This window comes from Thamnophis elegans, chromosome 4 (genome assembly GCF_009769535.1).
Source record: "Thamnophis elegans isolate rThaEle1 chromosome 4, rThaEle1.pri, whole genome shotgun sequence".
In the NCBI taxonomy this organism is placed as follows: domain Eukaryota; kingdom Metazoa; phylum Chordata; class Lepidosauria; order Squamata; family Colubridae; genus Thamnophis; species Thamnophis elegans.
In genome coordinates, this window is record NC_045544.1 from 128,200,041 (window position 1) to 128,215,048 (window position 15,008).

A 15,008-nucleotide genomic window follows, 5' to 3' on the forward strand; every position below is an offset into this window, starting at 1 on the left:
TCCGTACCAAAGACAAATTCCTTGTGTGTCCAATCACACTTGGCCAATAAAGAATTATATTCTATTCTGTTCTGTTCTATTCTATTCTAAAGTGCTATTGCTATTGCTCTATAGTGACTAAGAATCTTCTATTTATTTGTGTTACAGATATTTATACACATATATAGGTAGTGCTCAACTGACAACACTTTATTTAGTGACCATTCAAAGTTACAACGGCCCTGGATAAAGTGACTTACGACCATATTTCACAGTTACAACTTTTGCAGCATCCCCCATGCTCATGTGATCAAAATTCAGATGTGCAACTGGCTCATATTTATGACAGTTGTTTTGTCCCGGGGTCATGTGATCACCTTTTGTGACCTTCTGACAAGCAAAGTCAACAGGGAAGCCAGATTCACTTAACAACCATGTGACTAACTTAACAACGATAGTGATTCGCTTAGCAACTTTGGCAAGAAATGTCATAAAATGGAGGCAAAACTCACTTAACAAATGTCTCACTTAACAATAGAAATTTTGGGCTCATTTGTGGACATAAGTCGAAGACTACCTGTACATACAGGTATGTATAAATAGCAAAAGTTAACTCAGCCTTCCATCCTTCTGAGGTCATTAAAATGAGGACCCAGATTGTTGGGGGCAATATACTGACTGTAAACCGCTTAGAGAGGGCTGTAAAGCACTATGAAGTGGTATAGCAATAGCACCTAGACTTATATACCCCCCTTACAGTGCTTTGACAGCCTTCTCTAAATGGTTTACAGAGACTGCATTATTGCCCCCAACAATCTGGGTCTTCATTTTACCCACCTTGGAAGGATGGAAGGCTGAGTCAACCTTGGGCCTGGTGGGATTTGAAGTGCCAAATTGCAGGGAGATGGTAGTCAGCAGAAGTAGCCTGCAGTAACTGCACTCTAACCACTGCACCACCGTGGATCCTATAAGTACTATTGCTATTTATTTATTTCCCCTCCAAAGTGACACTGGGTGGCTTACAAATGATCAAAACAGGCAAAAAAATAATTTTAAAAATGAAAAGGTTAAAATGATGCAATGAATTATATAATGACATAAATGAATTATATAGCTATATAAAGATAAAATGAAAGAATGATAAAGTGGACAGACACCCCAAACCTTAAAATAAGAATCCACCCAACCATAAATCGAGAGATAAGCTTGGAAACCTTCCTGATATTTGATATCAAGAAAGCTTAAAGTACCAAATCTTTGAATCGGATGCAAATGCACCACTTTGCAAAGGAAAACAACAGATGCCAACTAACACTACTCCAATAACACTGATAAATGAATCTTCTAAACAACCCTTTGTAGAAACATCTGACAATGCCAGATTATCCAGCACTATGAAATTACCAGTAATTAAACAACTAATGCTAGTAGTTCATCGTGTTTTCACTTTTTGAACAATGGAGCCAAGACACGTGTACAGAAGTGAAAAATGCATTCTGCACAGCCCTTAATCTATGAAATATATGATAGCAGCCCTTCCGTTCCACCTGGAAATCATATCAATAATTGGATGATCCATTCAGCTGCTATAGCAGCACAAGGTGTTTGGTTGCAAGTAGAGAGGGAGTGAATTGCGTTTTGATAAAGATCTTATAGAGACCCGATGGACTTTGCCATGGCAATATTATTATGGAGTTCAGAACACAGTTATCTTTTTTCAGATACTGGCAGGCAGAGATAATCACATTCTCTAACTTTGTGGCTCAGAGATAGGATGTGATGGCATTGGACCGATAGTAAACCCTACAAGAGGTAAGGAACACATTTCAGAAAAAAAGAGATTGAAATTGAGATTGAGAAGAAGAGATATGAAGAGAAAACAGGTCTATTCGAAATGTTGTTGTCCTTTACTGGAATGTATTGGAGCTGACTGTGAGGCTCTGAGGTATAATAAAAAAAATACTAATTCAAGAGCCTTGTATGTAAAGTAGATTCCGTGAAGTAAATTGGTCAATAAGGTTATTGTAAAATCTGCATTCCCACCAGTGATGGTTCCTGATCCTGTTGCAACCGATACAGGGCAACGGTGCCCGGCGGCCACCACATGAATGCGTGCAGTGCCATACGCTGTGCATGTGTGCGCAGATGGCCCATTTCCTTCAAATACAGGTAAGGAACGAGGGTGGGCAGGTGGGTCCTCTGGAGCACGAAATGGTACCCGGTGCTCCCGGCACACACCGGTACGCCCGTACTGGAGTGTACTGCCTGCAACCTACCACTGATTCCCACCCCACTCCAGGGGAAGGATATTGCAAAATCCCCATTTCCTCCCCACTACAGGGGAAGGATACTGTAAAATCTCCATTCCCTCCCCACTCCAGGGGAAGGATACTGCAAAATCCCCATTTCCTCCCCTCTCCTGGGGGAAGGATACTGTAAAATCTCCATTCCCCCCCACTCCAGGGGAAGGATACTGCAAAATCCTCATTTCCTCCCCACTACAGGGGAAGGATACTGTAAAATCTCCATTCCCTCCCCACTCCAGGGGAAGGATACTGTAAAATCTCCATTCCCTCCCCACTCCAGGGGAAGGATACTGCAAAATCCTCATTTCCTCCTGATCAGCTGGGACTCATGAGGCAGAGAATAGATGGGGGCGGGGCCAGTCAGAGGTGGTATTTACCGGTTCTCCGAACTACTCAAAATTTCCATTACCAGTTCTCCAGAACTGGTCAGAACCTGCTGAATACCACCTCTGATCTGGTCCAAACTTATGCTAAGGAAATGGTGCAACAATAGAGGCGAACAATCATGTCCATGTTCCATTTGAGGTCTTTCTCCATGTGGATCGATCACTGTGTGATGCAGGAAGCTGGGAATAAGGACTTGCGGGGGGGGGATCCATCAATGTTCTCCTCATAATGTTGTGACAGTAAGCGATTAATATCAAGGACAGCGCCGATTGCAGAAAAATGAGTTTGTGTATTTGAGTAGCAGACCGAAGCATCTCACAGTCCAGATGCTAGAAGGGAACAATTGTTCTTCGAACAAGCCAAGAACAAAAGGTTGTCACGCTGTATTAACTGCATATTTATATATTCATTCTGATTCAAAATGGACTGCTTGCTAATGAAACAATGGGCAATAGGACCACGGGTGCCTTAAGCCCCAAACCTATTTCCTGAATGTAAAAAAGTGAAGGTGGCACAATGGTAATAACCAATAGTGCAATCCACCTAAACAAGCTGTTGCAATTAAATTGCCTCATTGAATTAATTGCATTGTGTACATGGAAGCCGATATCTCTCTCCACCAACATTCCAAAAGATGCAGTATTAATAGCTATGGTATAATTCAAAATTAGTTGGGAGCTTCACACTTCATCACTTGAACTGCAAATCCCAGATATCTAGCCATCACAATCAATTATTAAGGATGCTGGGAACTATATTCTTTTTTGTCTGTATATTTATTCCATTTATAGCTCAGGATTCCTCCAGGACAGGGGTGTCACACTTGATTTCATTGAGGCCTGCATTAGGGTTGTGTTTGACCTGAGGGGGTGTGTGAGTGGAGTGGGCATGACTGGGATAGACATGGCCAGGGTGGCGGGACCAGGGTAGGTAGGGCTCATTTTAACTGACAGAGGGCTGCAGAAGACCGTTGCAGCCGAAAATGGGCCCTGGGGGCCCGCATGCAGCAGCCAAGCTCCATTTTCACTTACACGGCTGCAGGAGGCCATCATAGCCAAAAACAGGGCCCCGGAGAGCAGGTGTGGTGCTCCTAAGCTCTGTTTTCACTGGCAGAGGCACCGCAGGTTGGACCTTTGCTGTTTCCAGGGTAGTCCCGTCGGTCTGATCTAAGCATCCGAAGGCCAGATATGGTCCACAGGCCTTGAGTTTGACACCCCTGCTCCAGAAGCTCAAGGCAATACAAATAACATTCCCTAACAAATGAAGGTAAATATATGTCAGGGTTCCAAGTAACGCCCCCAACGAAAGAAGACTCCCAGGATTGAGTTTCTCCAAAGTTCCATTTTATTAGAGATGTCATATTGGCACATCTGGGGAAACCTGAATCTGAAAGTTTCCAGGTTTTCCCCACCCAAGTGAAAGTCCAAGTCTCTGCCCGGCACCCACACATCCATCAGGTGGCCCAATCAGGCACCGTCCCAACTGGAGATTCTTCCATCCATTGTGGATTTGTAATTGTGCAGAAGAACTTTCAAAGTGGGGCCATTACTGGAAGAAAGAAAGAGAAGATGGCATTTTGCTTAAGCTGAGGTGAAGAATGTGCAAGCAAACATCCAGAGGTAAAAAGTTCATCATAAGAATGATTTTTTTAAAAAAAAAAAACCCACATGCAGAGATGGAGAGCTTAGCTAATTAAGTGCACCCTCCATGCGTATTATGGGATGTTAGCCTAAACTGTGGCATGTCTTCAATAAATCAAAAACAGGAGATGAAATGTCAGGAAATTCTGATGTTGTAGATGTGGTTTTATTGTATCAAAGCAGCTTGTTGAAATACCAGCAGGCGGACTCGATACAGATCCCAAGTTTCCATCTACTATGCAGAAATAAAGGATTAGAACAATAGCAATAGCAGTTAGACTTATATACCGCTTCATAGGGCTTTCAGCCCTCTCTAAGCGGTTTACAGAGTCAGCATATTGCCCCCAACAACAATCCGGGTTCTCATTTTACCCACCTCGGAAGGATGGAAGGCTGAGTCAACCCTGAGCCGGTGAGATTTGAACAGCTGAACTGCAGAACTGCAGTCAGCTGAAGTAGCCTGCAGTGCTGCATTTAACCACTGCGCCATCTCGGCTCCTTAGAACAATAGAATAATAGGCCTGGAAGGGACCTTGGAGGTCTTCTATTCCACCCCCACCCCGGCTCAAGCAGGAGACTCTATACCATTCTGGATAAATGCCTGTCCAATTTCTTCTTAAAATCCTCCACTGATGGAGCAACCACAGCTTCTGGAAGCAAGACATTCTATTGATTAATTGTTCCCAATGTCAGGGTTCCAAGTAATACCCCCAATGAAAGAAGACTCCGAGGGTTGAGTTTCCTCAAAGTTCCACTTTGTTAGAGATGCCATATTGGCACAACTGGGAAAACCCAAATCTGAAAGCTTCCAGGTTTTCCTCACCCAAGTGAAAGTTCAAGTCCCTACCCAGCACCCACATGTCCATCACATGGCCCAATCAGGAACCATCCCAACTGGAGATGCCTCCCAGTCACGCCATTCCAGGTGCAGGGCAAGACGTCCTTGATTCTCTGAGAAAGGAGTATTATTTAGACTATATATTCCCAGTCACCGGGACCAAATATAAGCTTTTGGGTTCATGCTAGAGCCCACTGTCAGAGAATTTCTCTCTCTCCAGAATATGCGTGCCAGGCTGTACTATGTGTTGTATTTGTATGGTTCCTGGTTGAGAGTAGCTTCAAGTGGTTAATTAGAGTGTGGTTGAGTGGCTGGTTATTAAGTCATCATTGTTGTTTCCTTGTGCCACTACACTCTTGGCTCCTAAGTACCTGATAGGCAGGTGGTAAATCAACATTCCTATTAACTGGCAAGGGGCCCATTTGTTTCCCAGGCTTCAATCATTTGACAAACATAGTCAGAGAAATGATTGAAACAGGCCCCTTGTCAGTCAATAGCAGTGCTGATTTGCCACCCTGTCTATCAGGTACTTAGGAGAGCCAAGGGTAGGCAGCAAAAGGAAACAACAATTAATGACTTAACAGCCAGCCATCAATACCCTAATTAACAACTTAAAGCTACACACAACCAGGAACCATATAAGTGGACCATTTAAATGTAGCCACATAATGCTTTCTTGGGAAGCCTAGGTCAGAACAAGGGTAGGGGAAAATAAGCCTCTATTCATTTGAACTGCCTGGACTCCTGATTTCCTGTGCTGGGCACAAGGTCTTCTTTCTCCTTCCTGCATGTGTTAATGGGAGAATCCAGGCTAGGAGCTGACAGTACTTTTCTAAGAAGGTGACATGGCCAGTTCAGTAATTGATCATATGGGGCAACCATCTAGTTTCACCAGCTTCTAATAATGGACATTGCCCAGTATGCCAAACTCTTGTGCCAAACCTATTGCAAAGAGTTACCAATCCAGTGTCCATTAGGAATACATTGAACTTGCAAAGTTCCTTTCTACTCAGCTTGGAAATGGCTTTTTGAAATGTTACAGCAATGAACCAGCTATCGTGCTGAACAGTTTCCAACCTGTCAACCTTCCCCGTGGAGTAGGTGTTGCGAGGTCATTTGGAAGCTGCCTGTTGTGGCACGCAGGGTCTGCAAAGGATGAAAAATCATGTAATTGGGAAAATTAAATTGTGTGGCTCTGTAAGATTCATCAGCATCCTCTCCGGCTTTAATAAAGAGACAAAAAAAAAAGGACATAAAAATCTCAAACACCTGTTTCGGGGAAGATATTATGATGCTCCAAAGCTGCAGGGAGAATGAAAATTTAGGGGAAACTTCGGTCACTCATTCATTGTAACAGAAACTACATTTTCTTCTCTTTTAAAATGTTACATGTTCCTAAGAAATGTCATAGCTTCAAAATTCAGTCCAGCTTTTGTTTTGTTTTTATAAGTCTTCTGGAAGTAGATGTAGATGTTTTCCTTTATCCTTACAACAATCTTGTGTAGGACTGTTAAGTTTGAGACTGTGAATGTGTTAATTAAACTTCCTGACAAAGGAAATATTTGATTCGAGAGCTCAGTGGCTGAAGCCAACAATATCCTTTTTATTGTCATACTAAAGGGGAAAGTAGAAAAGAAATTTCCCTCTTGTTGCCCACCAGCAGCCAACAGAGCTGGCAGCAGAGTCGGACAGTAAGGAGGTTGTAGAGGAACATCGGCCAGTCCTGGAGGCTGGGGAAAGCTTGAACAAGGGCTCTGCATCAGAGGTAGAGATGAGTTCTTGTTTACCAACCTCAGAAGGATGGAAGGCTGAGTCAATGTTGAACTGGTCAGGACCGAACTCCAGATTTAGGGTAGTTTGCCTGCAATATTGCATTTTCACCACTGTGCCACCAAGAGTGCAGCAATTCCTGCACTGAGCATTTTATGATTTGAATAAATTCTTTAAACTCTAAATCAGTGGTGGGTTACAGCCGGTACGCCCCAGTACAGGTGTACCGGTGCCTGCTGGGAGCAGCAGGCACTGTTCCAGTATGGTGTTTCGGAGGGCCCATCCAACTGCCCTCCTTACCTGTATGTGACCCAACTGGGCCTTTTGGGCAGGCGCACACAGAGTCTGGCGCCTGCGTGACTCTCTGCTGGAGCTTCGCAGGGTGGTGGTGCGCGTGCGTGCACAGTGACAGCGTGTGTGCACATGGTAGATGGTCAACTCCATCACAGCGTACCGGTTTCGACAGGATCCGGAACCCACCACTGCTCTATATCAAATCCTTAGGTTTGAAAACACCATAGAGATCTTCAAGTCCCTTGCCATTAGAAAATCCCTTCTTACTTTTAATTTGGATTTCTGTCTGTTAGTGTGGTGGAACCACCGGCTGATGAAGAGGAGGCCCTGATGTGGGGAGGGAGGATTAAAAGACCTTCCAGTTTAGAGTCCATCCAGGGGAAGAAAAGTTTGAGATCAGGTCCTTAGGTCTATATCTGGCTTTCCCATGGGAAGACAATCTGGAGAGCTTCTTGTGAAGAGGTGAATAATAATAAAGAAACTTATCTGGCCGATTCTTGGAGCTGTTTTGGTTTCTTGTACCTGACATTAAGGTTTTTAGCTGATGGGTCTTGCTCTACCCTTGAGAGGTTTGGGGAATATGCCCACAGCTTCTTTTCTGCTGTAGGAAGTTAGCACCCACCCCTCTACATAAGGAGCTGTAGGAAGTTAGCACTTAAGAGATAAAGAGATAGCTAGGTCTGTTCCAGGGGTGGGTTTCAACCAGTTCGCGGCGGTCCCTGCGAACCGGTTGGTCGCCGAACCCGGAAGTAAGTAACTTCCGGGAACGGCGAAGGGCGCGCCCGCCCGCGATCCTTACCCGGTTTTGACGAGTTCTGTGCTTCCACACATGCGCAGGACGCATACAGCACCTGCGCAATCGTCCAGGAGCAGCTGGAGCGTCGCGCAGATGCTAGTACACATGCGTGCACCGCGCGTGTGCACGAGGACACCACCGAACCTGTTGGAACGGGGTGAGAAACCCACCCCTGGTCAGTTCATAGGCAAATGCCCTCACCCAAGATCCAACAAAGGTAGGATTAGCATACTATCCATCTCACCACATGGCACCTGGGAAGATTACATCACCCAGCAAGGCTCAACCAAGCCTGGGACTCAGGACAGCCTACAAAGTTGCCCTGCAATGGCCCCTATGGGAGTCTGATAACCAATCAGAATAAAAACTGAAATTCAAAAGCCCAGAGATAGTATAAAACCCAGGCACTCCCAGCATCTCTTCCCTTTTTTTCTTCACACAACATCTTCAAGGCATGTGATCCTGTCCACCATTAAAGCCATCTTTCCCAACAGCCACCATGTTCCCAGTGTCTTTCTCCCCACTCGGATCTGAACCCAGAAGGACATTTCTTCCAACACTGCAACAGTCTTCCAGTATTTGAAGAGTTGGTTCTTTGCTAGAAGTTGGTGGCTAATTTAGGAAACAGGAAATTAATAATGCTCCATACAGGTTTCCTTGGAAGCCAATCTTACTGAAATTGCATATGAAGAAGTAAATCCTATTGAATATAGTGCTGTTTACTTCTAATAAACACTGGATGTATTGTACAACATTTGATATATTTATATTTGAGGGCTATATTTGAAATAAGTACCATTTTTTCTTGGGAGAAAATGAGAATGTTAACCAATAGAGGTATAGCGGTGGTGTGGGAACCAGAGTTGCATAGAAAAACGTTCATCAAAATTCATTATCATATTTGTAGGAAAAGAAAAATTCTCCAACATATTGGCTAATTACTGCAAGGTGGCAATTATTGCAAGGATAATCTTCCTTCCTTCCTTCCTTCCTTCCTTCCTTCCTTCCTTCCTTCCTTCCTTCCTTCCTTCCTTCCTTCCCCCTTTCAATAATTGTGTTTGCACCCTAGCCACCATTTTAAATCTTCCCTATTGCTCCATGCTAACATCATGGAAAATGGCAGCCATCATTTCTGTGTACTTATTTCGGTATGTAGTGTGAGGGGAGAAAATATCTATTGGAAAGTTACAGGTAATAGGCGTAGGAGTGAGCTTGCAGGCCTGACTGAACCAAAGTTTTAAATTAATATAATTGCAAAATGTACCAGACTAATATTTTCAAATGTGCTCACTTGTGCAAAGTCTGTACTTGATGTGGATATACGTATTTAGAACAGGAAGTATGAGATGGTGGGAAATGAAGAACTGGAAGTAACAGGAGTATGAGAACTTCAAATGTACATGGGGGTATGTGGAGACTGTCTGGGACATAAAGTAAATGAGGAAGTGAAAGGGCAAGAGGTAGGAAATCTCAGATGGGCACATTGAAGTACGGTAAAAGGAGAGCTCTGCAAAAAGAGGAAGTTACTCTGGTAATATTCCAGGGGAACAGAGGAGATGTGAAAAAGATGTAAAAATGAAGGTTTGTGATCATGTTGACGCCATTGATGGTACCCGGGGAGATTACATCACACAGCAAGATTCAACCAAGCTTGGGACTCCAGACACTGCAAAATTACCCCTGCATGGCCCCATAAGAGGGTGACAACCAATCAGAATACATTTCTTACACAGGAACAGGAAGCTCCAAGACGGGACCCAAGAGAAGGTATAAATCTCTCTCTCTCACACACAAATGTGCTCTTTTTGCCCAGGACCTCAAACCACATGGTCCTGTCCACCATTAAACCGGTTCACCAACAAATGCGCGCCCGACAAATGCGCACCGACAAAACCACGGTGACAAAACCGCGATGTCAAAAGCACGCCCACTAAAGCGCATCGACAAATGCGCACCGACAAAAGCGCGTCATCAGAAACAACACAAAAACAATGTGAAAACAATGTTAACAACCCTAACCCTAATTGCGCTTTTCTTGGCGCGGTTTTGTCAGCACGCTTTAGTGGGAGCCGTGGTTTTGTTGGTGCGCATTTGTCAGGCGCACATTTGTCGGGTCACGCATTAAGCCATCTTTCAAACCAGTCTCCATTGTCTTTCTCCCCACTTGGAACTGAACCCAGATGGACATTTCTTCCAATAGCTGACTTTCGAACACCACCTGTCGGCTGTGACCAGGGGGGCATTTGCCCAGGTTCTCCTGGTGCACCAGTTGCATCCCTACCTGAACCAGGAGGCCCTCACAACTGTCACTCGTGCCCTTGTGACCTCTAGACTGGACTACTGCAACGTGCTCTACATGGGGCAGCCCTTGAAGAGCATTCGGAGACTTCAGCTTGTCCAGAATGCAGCCGCGCGAGCGATCGTGGGTGCACCTCGGTTCACCCACATAACACCTATCCTCCGCGAGCTGCACTGGCTGCCTATTAGTCTTCGGATACGCTTCAAGGCATTAGTCGTCACTTATAAAGCCCTTCATGGTATTGGACCTGGGTACTTGAGAGACCGCCTGCTGCCAATTACCTCCAATAGACTGATCAGATCCCACAGATTAGGCCTCCTCCGAATTCCATCCGCCGGCCAATGCTGACTGGCGACTACCCGGAGGAGAGCCTTCTCTGTGGCTGCTCCGACCCTCTGGAACGAACTCCCCATGGAGATTCGAACCCTCACCACCCTCCAGGCCTTCCGCAAAGCCCTTAAAAACTGGCTATTCCGACAGGCCTGGGGCTAAAGAGCTTCTGACCCCCTCCTCGAATGGTATGGTTGTTTTGTGTTTTAAATTGTATACTGTTATGTCCGTCTTTTTATCCCCTGTCTGTACCCCTTTCCCTGACTGAATTGTGAGCCGCCCTGAGTCCCCTTCGGGGAAAAGGGTGGCATATAAATGAAATAAATCCAATCCAATCCAATAGGTATCCAAAGGTGTAGAAAACAGCAGAGGATATTTTGAGATTTGCCTAGCAGGTGAAAGTGAGAAAAACTGAAATGTTTGAGATGCTTTTTAAAAAAATCCAAATCAAGCTTTTGGAACTTATGCTTCAGTTTTAACAAGGAGCCAAGTAATTCTGTTCAATAGAAATCAGAATAACAGAAGGGACCTTGGAGGTCTTCTAGTCCAATCCCCTGCTCAGAAAGTGGCTGGCCAATCTTTTCTTAAAACATACAGTGTTGGAACATTCCTAACTCCTGGGAACAAGCTGTTCCACCGATTCATTGTTCTCCCTGTTAGGAAATGTCTCCTTCGTTCTCAGTTGGTTTTCTCCTTGATTAGTTTCCCTCCTTTGCTTCTGCCTTCAGGTGCTTTGGAGATAGGTTGACCCCATCTTCTTTGCAGCAGCCCCTTAGGTATCAGTTGCCTCTGGGCTGATACGTGGCAATACTAAAATGATTTTGCTGGGAAAGCTGTGCATAAGCTCTACAGGAGGTCATTTCTGGTTTCATAACATTTTTCATATGCACAAAGATGGATTATTCTCATGACAGCTCATTGTAACGTTCCCGTGGTTCGTCCATGAGGCCAATGTTGAGAAAAGACAGGACACGACCTTTCTCGGGATGGAGCGACCCAGATTGGGGTCTGAGAGCCCCTTTTATTGAGATAGGACAAAGGCAGGAGGAGCAATAGCATGTGCTTAAAAACAGCCTGTAAAAGTACAATTTCTAATCTACTGCTCAGTCTATATATGGTCAAATCCTGGACGTCAATGGTAGGGCACATATCAGAATGTTATGTTATGCACTATCAGGATGTTATGGAGTTTTAGGAGTTTGTTTTCTCCTGTGTGATTCAGCGTGGCTCTGCATGCCCTGGTATGAACTGGACAATGGGTGACACACACCTACACAAGGAACTATATTACAACAGCTCATTATCATTTGGGATTCTACCTGCAGCTTATTCCTTTTGGCTGACCAGACCTTTCTAACATGGGCAAGGACTCTGCAAATGGAATTCATTTCTGATTTTCTGCATTTACTTCCACCTTACATCTCGTCCATCCATTTGCATTCATCTTGGCCTATCAAAAGGATTGTTTCCTTTTTCTGAATATATGCTATGGTTTAGGCAAAGACAGCATTGCATAATGGCTAAAGTGTTGGGTTGAGACTTTGGGCGCTCAGTTTCAAGTTCTTACTTTGCTATGGAAGAGTTCCTGGATGACTGGTCATCTGCTATCTCTCAATGTACAGCAACATAGGTGTTGCTGTAAAGACAAAATACAGGGCGAGATCATTCGGCGGCACGGGATAAAATACCACCAGTATGCGGACAATACTCAGTTGTATCTGTCTGCCCCGTGCCAACTCAATGAAGCGGTGGACGTGATGAACCAGGGCCTTGAAGCTGTTAGGGACTGGATGAGGGCTAACAAGCTTGTGCTCAACCCAGATAAGACCGAGTGGCTGTTGTGTTTCCCTCCCACTAATTCGGCAAGTATTCCATCTCTCAGGCTGGGGGGTCAAATATTACGCCCCTCAGACAGGGTCCGCAACTTGGGAGTCCTCCTGGACCCACAGCTGACTTTTGAACACCATTTGTCAGCTGTGACCAGGGGGGCATTTGCCCAGGTTCGCCTGGTGCACCAGTTGCGCCCCTACCTGAACCGGGAGGCTCTCACAACAGTCACTCGTGCCCTTGTGACCTCTAGGCTGGAGTACTGCAATGTGCTCTACATGGGCTGCCCTTGAAGAGTATTCGGCGACTTTAGCTAGTCCAGAATGTGGCCGCGTGAGCGATTGTGGGTGCACCTTGCTTCACCCACATAACACCTATCCTTCGCGAGCTGCACTGGCTACCTGTCGATCTCCGGGTACGCTTCAAGGTGCTACTTGTCACCCATAAAGCCCTTAATGGTAGTGGATCTGGGTACTTGAGAGACCGCCTACTGCCAATCACCTCCACTCGACCTATTAGATCCCATAGATTAGGCCTCCTCCGAGTCCCATCTGCCGGTCAATGTCGACTGGCAACCACGCGGAGGAGAGCCTTCTCGGTGGCAGCTCCGACCCTATGGAACGATCTCCCCATGGAGATTCGTACCCTCACCACCCTCCAGACCTTCCGCACAGCCCTCAAAATCTGGCTATCCCGTCAGGCCTGGGGCTAAAGACTGTAACCCACCCGAATGGTATGAATGTTGTGTTTTTTAATGACGTACTGTCCTAGGTGTTAAATGTTTGTTTCCCCCCCCCACCTTTTCGAGTTGTAAGCCGCCCCGAGTCCTTCCAGGGAAAAGGGCGGCATATAAATAAACTTCTCAAATCTCAAACCTTCCCATGTATACTATCCTATTGGGAACGAAGGAGAAATTTCCTGACAGTTAGAATGTCAGCCTCTGCTTTGCTGCTGCTTCGGCTGTCATTGAAACGGGGAGGGGGGGGCATGGTATCTGGGAGGGGAATCATTATGTGCTGGAGGAAGTTTCTAGTCGCTGATTTGACCACCTTACTGCGCATGTGGAAGAAGGGAGTTTCCCGCCAAGGCCAACTGTCCGGCATTCCATTCTGATGAGGCTTTTTGAAGTTATCTCCCACCTGACAGTTGGGTGCATTATAATTGGACTATGTTCAGGGGTGCCAAGGGGAGGGGATTGAATTGTACTTGATATTATCCGCTTTCGCGCCTAATTAACCAGACTCAGCTTTGCTTTGCAACTGTTCATTTATAATTAGTAAAAGTACACTTGATTTCAATTCAAATGGAGTCCCGTGGTTTCTTTCCTGATTACTAAATGAAGTCAATGCTGACTTCCGACCACCCCCTCATATAAGCTGACAACTCCTGAAATTCCTGGACATAATCTGGCACAGTTTTAACCAATTAACCAGTGGAAATCCAAAGGTTGTGGCGCCAATGCTGGAAATTTAAAAAAAGAGATTCAACAACCATTTGTCAGAAATGGTATAGAGCTTCCTGCTTGAGCAGGGGGTTGGGTTAGAAGACCTCCAAGGTCCCTTCCACTTCCCGTTATTCTGTTAACTACTGTCGCCGGGGAAAATCCTGTCTTTGATAAATAGTTGGGAAATTTCTCCTTCCTTTGAAGAAAATCATTCAGCCAGATTTCTTTCCAGCAGGTTCGGTTGCGGCAATACTTGGACAGTCTCATCTTCACAACATTCAATTAATTTCCCAAAATGCAACTGGATTTTAAAAACCCTCTTCGTATTGTCATGTCTCTATTTTTGTACAGGGTGTACCAAATGCACAGGTGTTGTTACTTCTTCTCCCTTCGAATTATTTTTAGCCCTCTTCTTCTTTTATGTCACCCTTGTAGATAGAAGAACAAAGATCGTGCATGCCCAGGGAGAAAATTAATGCAGTTAAGTGCTGATGAAAAGAGGCACAATGGGAAGAAATGGAGAAACAAGGAACCATAAAAGCCACCTGAAGATCAAATTGACCTAAATAGAATAACAGAGGCAGAAAAGGCCATTCCAACCATCAGCTCTAATACCTTCTTCAATCCCAAATTAAAACAGCTTTGATGGATGATTGTCAAGACTCTCCCTGAGCATATTCAACAAAAGGGAGTCAACCATTTATCTGGCTTTAACCACAAGAAGGAGTGTGAAGAAAGTCAACATGACATTTATGACTATGAAACATTCATTCGGAATCTGGCTTCTGGTAATTTAAAACCCATTACTCCATTTCCTGGAACAAGAGAGGCGAGGCCTTATGAGGGTTATTTAGTTAGTTAGTTATATTTATCCCTCCTTTATTATTTTTATAAATAACTCAAAGTGGTGAACATGCATCAGGCTTCTTCCTTCTTCTGTTTTCCTCACAACTACCCTGTGAAGTGAGCTGGGCTGAGAAAGAGTGATTAGCTCAAAGTCATCCACCAACTTTCATGCATGAAGCGGGACTAGATCTCACAGTCTCCTGGCGATTGGCCCAAAGCCAACCAGATGGCTTTTATGCCTAAGATGAGACT